The sequence below is a fragment of the Cnephaeus nilssonii genome, assembly GCF_951640355.1.
Source record: "Cnephaeus nilssonii genome assembly, chromosome: 6".
Classification (NCBI taxonomy): Eukaryota; Metazoa; Chordata; class Mammalia; order Chiroptera; family Vespertilionidae; genus Cnephaeus; species Cnephaeus nilssonii.
Genome location: NC_137077.1, coordinates 73434173 through 73447734, shown reverse-complemented (window position 1 = coordinate 73447734; position 13562 = coordinate 73434173). Strand labels below are relative to the sequence as shown.

The 13562-nt window shown below is 38.0% G+C and overlaps 1 protein-coding gene across 3 annotated transcripts in view; it reads left to right on the top strand.

Moving 5' to 3' along the window:
• The window catches only part of PPP1R12A (protein phosphatase 1 regulatory subunit 12A), a 153019-nt gene that overhangs the window by 66054 nt on the left and 73403 nt on the right, over positions 1–13562 (top strand). The gene's annotated exons all lie outside the window — the stretch shown is intronic.

The window sequence follows — 13562 nt, the reverse complement described above, 5'->3', positions numbered from 1 at the left end:
TCCCTGTGTTGATAAAGTGGCTTTGTGTGCTAGGTGTCCTATAGGGCCCAGTGGCTCAGCTTCCCCAGTTACCTGAGGTGGACACTCTTGGTGCACCCCTTTGTGGGCTGTGCGCACAGTCTTGTTGTAGTTAAGCCTAGATTGTTGTTGGTATCACTGGGAGGAATTGACCTCCAGGCCAATTGGCTGTGAGGATCAGCTGTGTCTACGCTGGGAGAACTTCTGTGCTGGAGACACCCTGATGAGACAAGACTTGCAAAAGCCTCTATGCTCAGCTTGAATGGGGCGGAGTCTCGGGGCGGAGCAGACAGCATTGGTTTCCTGTCAGCCCTGCCCTAATAGGCCCCTGTGTCTCAGTGTCCCGTGGTGATCGCTGCGAGCACCTCTGAGAGAACGCCGCCCTTGAGTTCCGCCCGCTGCCAGACAGTCCAGTTTCTCCCCAAATGAGTCTGGGTCCCCAGAGTCTCGCCCGGAACTGGAGTTCAGTGCAGTTGGGAGCTTTTGTTTCCCTCCCGCTTGAGAAAGCCAGCCGCGTACTCAGTTGCCCGCCCTCTCCGCGTGCGCGTGTCTTGGTACCTCTGCCTCCTGCAGCTCCTGTGAGTCTCAGTATGCTTTTCTCTTTCCTTCTAGTTGTAGAATTTCCACTCAGCCAGCCTTCCTGTGATTCTGGATGATGTCTGTTTTGTCTTTTAGTTGTACTTTTGAAATTGCTGTGCAAGGCAGCAGTTTAGGTGTTTACCTATGCCGCCATCTTGGTTCCTCCCCTGTTTTTTATTTTTATATTGATTTCAGAGGGGAAAGGAGAGGGAGCAAGAGATAGAAATATCAAAGATGAGAGAGAACCATTGATCGGCTGCCTCCTGCATGCCCCACACTGGGGATTGAGCCTGCATCCTGGGCATGTGCTCTGACCAGGAGTCATACCGTGACTTCCTGGTTCAGAGGTCAATGCTTAACCACTGAGCCACGTCAGCTAGGCAGGAATGCTTTAATCTTTAGTTGCTTTAGTATTTGCCATAGAATTTTCCAATAGTAGAGAAAATTAGCTCTGTATTAGGCTAATGTTATTTAGCTTCATGGTATATAGAATGAAATATTGATTAATCAGTATATTTAATATATTTTTCTTCTTCGAATTTGTTTTAAAAACACTACTGTTGAGGATCTCATATCATTGTAAAATACTAGTAGTATTACATCAGTGACATTTTCATGGTTTTATTTACAGCTTAGAAAAAGTTTCATTAGCTTTGTCACTTGATCATTAAAGAACCAACTATTTAAGGATATGAAAACTTTTCAATATTTGTGGTGACTTATTTATAACTTGGCTTTTCTTCATTTTAACCTTTATTCCATAAACATTCATCAATACCCTCACAATTTTTCTTGGCTTGTCCTTCAAAATATATTCAGTATTAAACTATTTTTCATCGCCTCTTTCATTTCTCCTTGATCCTGGACACAACCGTAACCGTCCTCTTCTCCCCATGTATTTCTCATATAGCAGCCAGAATGATCCTTTTAAAATATCGTAAGTGGGATAATATCACATTTTTTACTCAAAACTCTCCTGTAGGTTCATAATGCATTCAGGGTAAAAGCCAGAGTTCTGGTGGCCTACGAGGCCATTGTTTGGCCACTTGTCACCTTTCGACTTCATTTTTTTTCACTTTTCTCCAAGCTCTCTCATTTAGTCACACTGGTCTGGTCCCCTTGCTTAGCCTTTAAATGTATTTTTTGCAAAAATATTAATGTGTTTGGTTAGAGAATACTGCCTTAGACTCAGTGGAGTTGTTAAATAATCTATAATACTATATTTCTAAAATATGAATAATTTTATATTTTTGTGTGAGTGATGGTAGACCTATATTAAAATTCTTATTGTATAGATGAGGAAACTGAGTCATAGAAATCACAAAGTAAATGGCAGAGTTAGGATTTGAACCAATATAGTCGATAACTTTTCATGTCTGCACATTTAGCCACTACACTATTCTGCCTTTCTTTCTAGCCTTTGTAATTGGGAAAATGGTGCCATTAAACTTATTAAGGGTTCTAAAGAGCAAGATAGTGTGAAGCAGAGGAGAGAGTAAAGTGGAATGTAGATTTAGATAGGCCTAATTTGAGGTGCCAATGGTAAATGTGCAATAGGAACCCAGGAATATTTTGGATATGTTTATAATGCATATACTGGATTTTATCAAATCTAAGATGCCAGTATTTTATGTACTAATTGAAAAGGTAAAAAAAAAATTCAAACTATGATTTGGGTGGTTGTTTTTGTTACTTTTTAATCTCCTAAGTTTTTTTGTTTGTTTGTTTTTTTCACACCGTATTTTTCTCTGGGCAATTTAGTATCATTGATGTCATGTGACATTGCTTAAGAATGATCTGATGTAAACTTTGGGATTTTCGTCTAAGTCACTGATATGCATTCAGCAAGTTTTGATGTTGGTGCTTTCTTGCTCTTACCAGAAGGTATCAACAGAAAGTTTCAGAAAACGTCCAGGAAAACATTTTAAGCAACAGTTAAGCTCAACAAATAAGGTAATATCAATGCACATAAGTCGATTGAAGTGAGGACAGATATTGACAAAGACGTCTTGTCTACCACCTGACCAGTATTCATTTGAAGACATTATTGATTGTAAGATCTATTGATTGTAGAGTATTTCAGTGATATTTCAATGTAAGGGAAATGTACATCTTCGAATTGTTACATGATAAGTAGGGTTTTTGTCTCTGGGAATTGGAAGCTGCAATAATAAAGTAATTGATTTTAACAAGTGTGTGTTTTCAGGAGTTAGTGCATGATCAAAGAAGTATAGAGTTACTGTTTTAGTGAATAATTGAGAGAGATTAAAAATGCTGAAGACAGAGCCTTCAGAATTTCCTAAATTTAAAGCTAGCTCTACAAAGAGAATAGATGAATTAAAATTTCCCCACATTTTGAATTTGTTTACAAATGACAACCCAGGTGCTTAGACAACTGGAAATAGAGCCCAATTTCACAAATACACTAATTTCTCTCACATATATTAACCTGGTCTTTTCTATTGGCATAATTAATTATATCTGTAGCATACTTATGGAATCCTGATGTTATAAATTAAAATTTAGCAAGGTGTCAGGACTACTAACAGTTATACTAATAACATGATTTATGTACAAAAATAATATGGAAATAGCCTTTTGGTTTTGGCAAATTGAAATTTTTTAAAAAGGTTAAAAATTGTAATATTATAAATTTTGCAATTTATTGACAATTAAAAATAGGAAAGAGAATTTCTGCCTTTTAGGCAGATGAATAGATAGGCTTTATTCTGTTCTTTCTGCTAAGTACACCTAAAAACCTAAACATTACATCCTATCTAATAATAGACAAATATGCAAATTGACCGCACCTCCGACACACCCACAAGCCACACCCACAAAGCCACGCCCACCATCCAATCAGAGTGAGTATGCAAATTAACCCAAACCAAGATGGCTACAGCCACAGAGAGCAAGGTTTCCTAGGTAACAGAGGAAGCCAAGCTTTCCGCCAGCTGTTGCCAGGACTAAGCCTCCACTCAAGCTACAAAGTTTCAATTATAGAAAGTAAACAAATTCAAACAAATGGCAGCAGAATGGAGCTTGAGAGAGCAGGCCAGGGTTGCCGCCGGCAACAGGGGAAGCAAAGCTTTCCACACACCCTGGCCCTGCCCACCCGCTTAAGGCAACAAAGTTTCAATTATAACTCCAACACAAATGGCTGCGGGCCTCAGAGGGAGGCCCAAGCTTGGCTCTGCTCCAGGCTACAAAGTTTCAATTGTAGAAAGAAAATAAATTCCAGATACCAGGGCCTCCGCTTGTTGCCATGGGGCGTGGCCCGCCTGCAAACCACCACAGGCCCCTCGCTCAGGCTGCCCCACGCCCCAAGGGAACCCCACCCTGATCAGGGACACCCTTCAGGGCAAACCAGCTGGCCCCCACCCCTGTACCAGGCCTCTATCCTATCTAATAAAAGAGTACTATGCAGATTGATCATCACTGCAACACACAATATAGCTGCCCCCATGTGTTCAAAAATCCTGCCCCCATGTGGACACAAGATGGCCACCACAAGATGGCCAGCAGGAGAGGGCAGTTGGGAGGCACCCGGCCTGCAAGGGAGGGCAGTTGAGAAGGACCAGGCCTGCAAGGGAGGGCAGTTGGAGGTGATCAACCCTGCAGGAGAGGGCAGTTAGGGGTAACCAGGCCGGCAGAGGAGGGAAGTTGGGGGCAAACAGGCTGGCAGCAGAGTGGTTAGGGGGTGATCAGGCTGGCAGGCAGAAGCGGTTAGGGGCAATCAGGAAGGCAGGCAGGCAAGCAGTTGGGAGCCAGCAGTCCTGGATTGTGAGAGGGATGTCGGACATCCCTTGAGGGGTCCCAGATTGGAGAGGGTACAGGCTGGGCTGAGGGACAACCCCCCTCCTTGCACGAATTTCGTGCACCGGGCCTCTAGTATAAATATAAGGAACCTCTAAAAGTAGAGAGAAGGCAGAGCAGCTAGGCATTTCAAGGTCTAAAGAATGACACGGGTTTTTTTGGCTTTTCTTTTTACCTCATATATCCCATACATGGAGATGAAGAAGCTGGTAATCCAAAGCGCCAATGAATGTAGACCAAAAAGAGCCCCAATAAAAGCCTAATCTCTTTAGCCAAATACGAGGAGAGGGACAACCTTGGCAAGGCAGAAAACTAAAAAATAATAATAACAAAAACAACCACTCTACTCCAGCCATACGCCATGGGGAAAATAAATGTTAGTCCCACCCATACACTCAACAGGGCAAGTAGGGAGTGTAGACTTCCACCCTTACCAGGTGTAATAAGGCACCCCAACACCCACACTGTGGATGTCAGATTAGGCTAAGTACAGAGCTAGACAAGACTTTAATCCCCATCAGATGGTTAACTAGCCCTCCCTGCGCTTCTAGTAGTGACCATGTGGGAAGCCTGGCCTTACACCCCACCTGGCAGTAAGGATGAGCTCTTATTCCTGCCTGCTGGGGTGGTGTCTAAAGAGGCTTAATGGACAGTGAATACTTTTCACCACCACCACCAAGCATTAAAGAGTCCTCCTTCCCTCCCGTCGTGGTGTCAGTGGAAGCTACATGGGGAATAGTGAGACTGATATCCTTCTCAGCCAGGGAAGTATCCATGTAGGTTAGGCAGGAAGCAAGAAGTAACAAGGAGCTTGCCCCATCTCTGGTATCACTGAAGGTTGAGTGGGGAACCTGGGCTTGTATCCCCACCTTCCTCTGCTAGAGCAAGGCCAGACAAAGCCAGCTGACATAGAAGTTTTAAGCAAGGCCCTAACTGGATTGGCTCAGTGGAGAGAGCGTCAGCCTGCGGACTGAAAGGTTCCAGGTTCGATTCCGGTCAAGGGCATGTACCTTGGTTGCGGGCACCTCCCCAGTAGGAGGTGTGCAGGAGGCAGCTGATCGGTGTTTCTAACTTTCTATCCCTCTCCCTCTCTGTAAAAAAATCAATAAAATATATTTTTTTTAAAAATAAGATTTAAGCAAGGTCTAGAGTCATAACATGGTACCCAAAGTGTTTAGATTTTAATTGAAAATCAATTGTCATACCAATGAAAATCTCAAATTAAATGGAAGAAGATAATCAATAGAGACCAACCAACATTGCTTAATAGCAATATTACTGTCTGACAAATATAAAGCAGATAGCATAAAAATGCTTCAACAAATAACTACAAGCATGCTTAAATGAAAAAAATAGAAAGTCCACAAAGAAATAGAAGGAAGATATCAGAAAGAACCAAATGGAAATTTTAGAACTTAAAAAATCAGTAACCAAAATAAATAAAAATTCAGTGGATAGACTCAACAGCAGAATGGAAAGGATAAGAAAGAATTAGTGACCTGAAAAATTGAACAACAGAAATTACCAAATCTGAGCAACAGAGAAAATAGACTACTAGTAAAATAAAATGAACAGAGCCTCAGGGGCCTATGGGACTGTAACAAAGAGCTAATATTTGTGCTATTAGAGTGCCAGAAGAAGAGGAGAAAGAGGGAATGTCTGAAAAAGTATTTAAAGGAATGATAAAGGGTCCATCTGGCATGGCTCAGTGGTTGAGTGTCGACCTGTGAACCAGGAGGTCACGGTTCAATTCCTGGTCAGGGCACATGCTCAGGTTGCAGGCTCTACCCGCAGTGTGGGGCGTGCGGGAGGCAGCCAATCAGTGGTTCTCTCTCATCTTTGATGTTTCTAGCTCTCCCATCCTCTCTGAAATCAGTGAAATATATTTTTTTTAAAAAAGGATGAAAAAGCATGGCCAAAAACATACCCAAATTGGACAAAAGATATAAACCTACAGGTGCAAGAAGCTTAGCAAATTCTAAACAGGTTAAACCAGAGCATTCCACACCAAGACATGCTGTATACAAACCTCTGAAAAACTAAAGACAAATTAAAAATCTTGAAAGCAGTGAGAAAGAAACTACACTATAGGGGGCAAAAATTAAATGACAGATTTCTCATCAGGCCAGAAGGAAGTGGTACACATTTGTCAAGCTGAAAGAAAAGAGCATATTTCTAAAAATACTTTCAAAGTCAAATTTTTGGATTCTTACTGTTACAGCTATTTTTCATTGTGGTATAGAACTTAAAAAATGAAATAGCAAAATGCATTCCCCCTAAAGATGCATAGATATTTATACTTAATTTATAATTTTTGTTTCTCAGAGACTTCCAAAAGAAAATAGCATTTATTTCTGAAGTTAATAGTGTGATGTTCTGTTTACCCACTTTGAAAAGTTCAGGTAGCTTAGTTTTTATAATTTCTGTCTCATTGTATGACTTTGAATAATTCATTTGGATTATTAAGAAACAACAGTTTTAATGGTATTCTGCTGACTTTCTGATATTGTAAAAATATTTTATCATTATTAAAAACACATAATACTAACTTTATCATCTTAGCTATTTTTTAAAATACTGATCTAGATCAATCGATTACAACCTTTCTAGAAAATTTTTATTTATTGGTGTGTTTTTTTAGAGAGAGAGATAGAAACATCAGTTTTTGTTCTACTTATTTATGCATTCATTAGTTACTTCTTGTATGTGCCCTGGTGTTGGCGTATTGGTACAATGTTCTAACCAACTGAGCTACCTGGCTAAGGCCATCGAAACCATTTTTAAGTATACAATTCAGTAGGTGTTGTTTATTCATTGTACTACAGATCTCTAGAATTTTTCATCTTGCAATACTGAAATTACCAATTAAACATTTACTTGTCCTCTCCTCTCCTCATTGTCTTTGATTACCACTTTTCTATTTTCTGTTTTTATTATTTTGACTTTAGATATTCATATAAGTGGAGTCATAAAACATTTGTCCTCTTGTGACTGGCTTATTTTGCTTAGCATAATGGTCTTGAGGTTCATCTTTGTAACAGAGTTCCCTTTTTTAAAGCTGCACACACTGACTTTCTCAGATTTAAAAATTCATATATTACATACATGAAGCATTCATATATATTAGTTAAAAGGACTTCTTGATACTAGTTTTCCTACAGTATATAAGAAACTTAGTATTTGTCCATTAAATTTGGACACTAAATATATTCAGTTCTTGCTGGTGAAGTTACTTTATCCTTGTTTCTTTGATTACTGTGTTCTCAGCTTCTGATTTAAAGACAAAATTTTAATTAAAAAAATCAAAATTTTAAAATGAACTGTTTCTCTGTCTCAAAAAATTTTATCTGTACTTTGATATTTGACAAAACTCAGAATCCAAGATAATTAATAGGGACTGTCAAAAATTGTCTTGCAAATTCAGTTAACACTGAATAATTCTTTAAAAAAATTACAAATTACAATTGACATTCAATATTATATTAGTTTCAGGTATATAGTATAGTGGTTCTAGAACTTAACATTTATATAGCTTATAAGTGATCCTCCTTATGAGTCTAATAACCACCTGGCATTATACATAGTTATTACAATATTATTGATTGTATTCCTTATGCTGTACTTTACATCCCTGTGACTATTCTGTAACTACCAATTTGTACCTCTTAATTCACCTTTTCCACACAGCCTCATAATTCCCCTCTCATCACTGAGTAATTCTAACACAGATAGAATCCTACCTGCTTATTTAATATACCATATCCAGTGACTTGGTTACTTTATACCAGTGATGGCGAACTATGACACACGTGTCAGCACTGACACGCGTAGCCATTTCTGATGACACGTGGCCGCTGAGGCGGCTGCATGCCGAGGATGAAACATTTGCTGCTCCTGAGGATGAAACATTTGCGAAATAATGTTTTTTCCTCAAAGTGACACACTACCCGAGTTATGCTCAGTTTTTTGGCGAAGTTTGACACACCAAGCTCAAAAGGTTGCCCATCACTGCTTTATACCTTTTGTTAGATTTTTTAATAATTTTGTAAAATTCCATTTGGGTCACATTTTCATTTTGAGGTAAATTTATCCAAAATTATTTATTGACTCAAAGCTATTAGATTATTATAAATCTCAATAAACCTAGTAGTTTACCTTTTTCACTTCTGCACTTCATAAAGAATGTCATTATTTACTAAGTGGAATTTCCCATTTTGGACTTGCGTTATTTAAATAAATCATTAACTGTTTACATCTTGAAGCATCAAAAAAGTTGCTCATCTGAAAGGATATATGCACCCCTATGTTCATAGCAGCACAATTCACCATAGCTAAGACTTGGAAACAGCCTACGTGCCCGTCAGCAGATGACTGGATCAGAAAACTGGTACATCTACACAATGGAATACTATGCTGCCATAAAAAAGAAGGAATTCTCATCATTTGCAGCAACCTGGATGGAATTGGAGAACATTATGTTAAGTGAAATAAGTCAGTCAATGAAAGAAAAATACCACATGATCTCACTCATTTATGGATAATAAAGAACATTATAAACTTGAACAAAAAGATAGATACAGAGACAGTAAAGCATCAAACAGGCTGTCAAATTACAGGGGGAAGGTTAGGGAGAGGTGGGGGAGATAAGAGATCAATCAAAGGACTTGTATGCATGCATATAAGCATAACCAATGGATGCAAAACTCTGGGGGGTGAGGGCATATATGGGAGTGGGGTGGGGGGGGCAATGGTAAGATATGTACACATATAATATCTTAATAAAAAAAATTGAAAAAGAAAAGTTGCTCATCTGAGAACCAGCCCAGTCTTCTCACTTTCATTTTGGGACTCCTATGAGAAATCTTTGTTTTTCTTCTAAGAAATATTAAAATAAATATAGTATATTTTTTCTAATTAGCAGTCACATGAGCTGCTTAAAATACCCCAGCTTGTTTGTTCTGAAGGACATGTAGCCATCTGTTTTCAGTATCTCCAGGGTCCCTCAAAGTGAATTTCTGTTATTCCAGATATCTTAAACATTACTTTCTGTTATTCACATTATCTTAAACATTACTTTCTAAATGTCATAATTTTGCATGATGTGATAACAGAATTTTGATTTTTAGACATTACCTGAGCTTACTCATTTAAAGTTCACACAACCCTTTAAGTAACCTATAAATGGGACTTCAATTATTTTAAGTTAATGAATGTCACACAGCTGTCCAGGCAGAGGTGGAAGTCTAACCCAAAGTCTACAGGACTTAAACTTAGACATTTATGCTTTTTTTTTTTTCCATCCAACCAATATTTGAATGGCTTTTGAGATTATTCATGGGAGATAAGAATTAATACAATGGGATTTTATGTATATTGATATATCTTTTATTTTTTATTTACATTTGCAGACTAGTTCTGGAGTGCAGGAGAGATTTGTGAACTATACCAAGTGTGTGTGTGTGTGTGTGTGTGTGTGTGTGTGTATATATATATATATATAAATTTTTGACTCAGGAATTGCTCCAGGCCCCACTTCCTTGCCAGTAGTTTTGGAACTTTACTCTTGTTATTTTCTTTTAACATCCTTCCTGTTTATATAAATTTCAGATTGTCTGTATTTGGCTTTGACCTGGTATGTCCTTGAGACTCTGCTTCCCATATAGCTCCCTCTGCTGCAAGCATTGCAGCTGCATTGAGGTATTCCTTTTATTCTCAGTGTTTATATCTGGTGAATGATTTCTAATACTATAAGCAAAATAGAAGTGGTTTTATGTGTAAATATTCCTAATTACTTGATCAAGGTTTTGCTTAATAGAATAGTTTCATACTCTCTTGGAGCATAGCACATCTTTTTTTTTCTCTCTCTCTCTTCAGATTCATCTATTTATTTGTAGTATATAAATGTTTTTTAGTTTTATATTACATTTTTCAAAACTGTGAGAAAGAAAAAGTTACCTCAATTCAAATATGACTTATTTGTAAAAAAAAAAAAAAAAAACCATAAAAATAATAAAAAATGAAACACTCCTTTGTACAGGGAGAAAGGAATGTTTACAACATGTTATTAAGTTTAAAAACAAGCTACAAACTTTAGACAATAAAAATTTAAAAAAGCTACAAAATGATATGGCAGCCTATTTTGTGGTCTGATACACAAAATGCACTTGCTGCAGAAAACTTGGATTACAAAAAATTTCTTCTTACTATAAAAACACAGCTAACACAAATCCCTCCTAATCCTACCTCTTATGGATGACCTGTTAACTTTATAGTGTATATTCTTAATACTCTTTTTTTAATTCCTCATTGACTCTCTCCCTCTCCACCCCACAATCCAGCTCCCTGCCCCCTGCTGCCCAGGCCTTCACTGCACTATTGTCTGTGTATAGAGTATAGTGTATATTATTTCATTTTTCTTTGTCTTTCTGTGTATGTGTGTGTGTATGTGTTTGTGTGCGTGTCTGTAAAAGGTACATCTCCACATAGATACGTCTAGCTAGATGGGTAAAGGTCTTCTTAAAGCAAAAGATTGACAAACCTGACTTCATAAAACCTTTAAAATTTAGTAAAATGCTATAAGAAAAGTTTTTAATGCAGTGACAATATGGAAAAAAATATTTGCAACACATCTATTAGTTAGATGCAGGGAATAATTTTAAGTTTTTGTATATTATTAGTTAGTACCACCATCCCATTTATCATATCATATAAGTCAAGAACTTTAATGTAGCTTAAATACCTTTTTTACCCTCACTTCTTATATCCAGCTGATCTTCCAGTATCTCCTAGTTTTATCTCTGGAATTCATCCATTTCCTCCATCAAATTCAAGCTTCCAACATAATTGTTTTATACTGCAACTATAGCTACTTAACTGCTCTGCCTACTCTCATTCTTTCTCCATTCTAATTTATCTTTCATACTGCACAAATTGATCTTTTTGAAATACATACCTGATAATGTAAGCAAAAGTAAACATTCACTGACTTTGGGGTGTGTGTGTGTGTGTGTGTGTGTGTGTGTGTGTGTGTGCGCGCGCGCGTGCGCGCATCAGAGACAGAAATATATAGAGAGTGATCATTTATTTCAGTTACTCAGTAAAAAGAACCTGTCCCCTGTCTACCATACACACTTCCTATTGCAGGGTTTTGGTGCCTTTTATTTTCTGTTCCTGGAACGCACTCTTTCAGTTATCTTTGTTAGTACCTACATATTCTTCAGAGAATTCTTTTCAGACCTCACCAAATCAAATTATGTTATTCACTGCTAGATATGACAAAATTCTCTGTCATAAGACTTAACACAATTTTACATTTATTGGGGTGATTCATCTAACTCTTTTACTAGACTATAGGCTCTTTGAGAGGAGGGTCCATGTTTGTTTATGCTTACAGTTGAATTGCTGGCATGTAATGTAGTGCTAGATACATTCTAGACACCTGTTTTAGTCATCTTTGGCTGCTATAACAAAATACCATAGACTGGGTAGCTTAAACAGCAGGCATTTGGTTCTCACAGTTTGGGAGACAATGGAGTCCAAGATGCTGGCCCTTGTGAGGGCCCTTTTCCTGCCTTGCAGATGGCTGTCATCTTGCTGTGTCCTCAGGCAGAGAGGTTGTGAACTCTAGTGTCTTCCTCTTCTATAAAGAAACTAATCCCATCATGGGTGCTCCACCTTCATGACCTCATCTAAACCTAATTACCTAATACCATCACATTGAATTCTGGCAGGGACACAAACATTGAGTCCATAACAACACCCCGTAAGTATTTGTTGAATTAACACGTAAGAAGTAGAAGCAAAAGATGTAAATAAGAAGTTCGCAAAAGGAGAAAATACAAATGCCAGTAAACATTAAAATATTTTCAAACTCATGTGTAATCAGAAAATATGTTAAAACAAAGATAAAGTGTTTCATGCCCATCATGTTGAGGATATTTTAAAAGATTGTTAATGTCAAGTGTTAGTTTTAAAACATGTCCATTAGCTGGACGCTATCAAATAAAAGTATCATCCAGCCATACTGTAGAATATTTTCAGCTATTAGAAGGGAAGCATTGCATTCCAGTGCATTTAAAATAATCTCATTAATTTTTGTTTTACAAAAAGATCCTCAAAGTGACTATGCATATATGTTTATATACACACCTATAAATTCAGAGCAAAGGTACTGGAAAGATATTTGCCAGGCTGTTAGTAGTGTTTTTCTCTGGGAAGAGATCATGATAGTAGAAGAAGAGGTTTAAGGAAGGGCTTTCCTTTTTCTTTTTAACTCTGTGGACTTTTTATGTAGTCAGTCGGACAAAAACACTAGGGACATAGGGAAAAACTACCCATTCTTTACATATAGGAAAGGAAATCAGGGATGCCAAAAGAGCATGGTTTAACCTGGAACTAGAAGCAGTTCCATATTGTTGGAGCTTAAAGTGTGATACAGGAAAGAAGAGGAATGAGGCTGAAAAGAATATAAAACTGGATTATTGAGGGTCATGTGTGTTTCTCCTACTGATGGAACAACCATTCACAAATGTTTTAGTTGGGAATTGACACTGGTTATCTTCTATAATAATAAAAGGGTAACATGCTAATTAGACCAGACATCTTCCGGACGTCATTCTGGATGTCCTTCCTGACGAAGCTGGGACCAGAGGGAAGCCAGTCTGGGTCCCAGGTGCCTGCGGGCGGCCCGAGGGGAGCCAGCCTGGGTCCTGGGTACCTGCTGGAGGGAAGCTGGTGCCAGCAGCCAGGGGAAGGAAGGCCTACTCTTGCACGAATTTTTGTGCATCGGGCCTCTAGTGTTACGTAGATGATTCCAGAAGATGTGCAGTTAACACATGAAAGTGATTGAGAACCTTTGTATCTGGATCACTTTGGCAGGTTTGATGAAGCTTGTGGATACTTTCTCAGGATTGTGCTTTGGGTACATAAAATACAAACTACAGTGAAAACCAATTATATTGGATTTTATTTATCAAAGTATTAAAAAACATTTGTGATATAGTTATATATGTGCTTCTTTAGTAACATATTAAATAAAAAGTCCTAATGGTTGGTCTAATAACTACTTTAATTTCAAAATAGTGGTGAGCATAAATAATATTTTAAGATATCTCTGTCAGTGAAATGGTCTTTTGAATTCTGTCCATGGA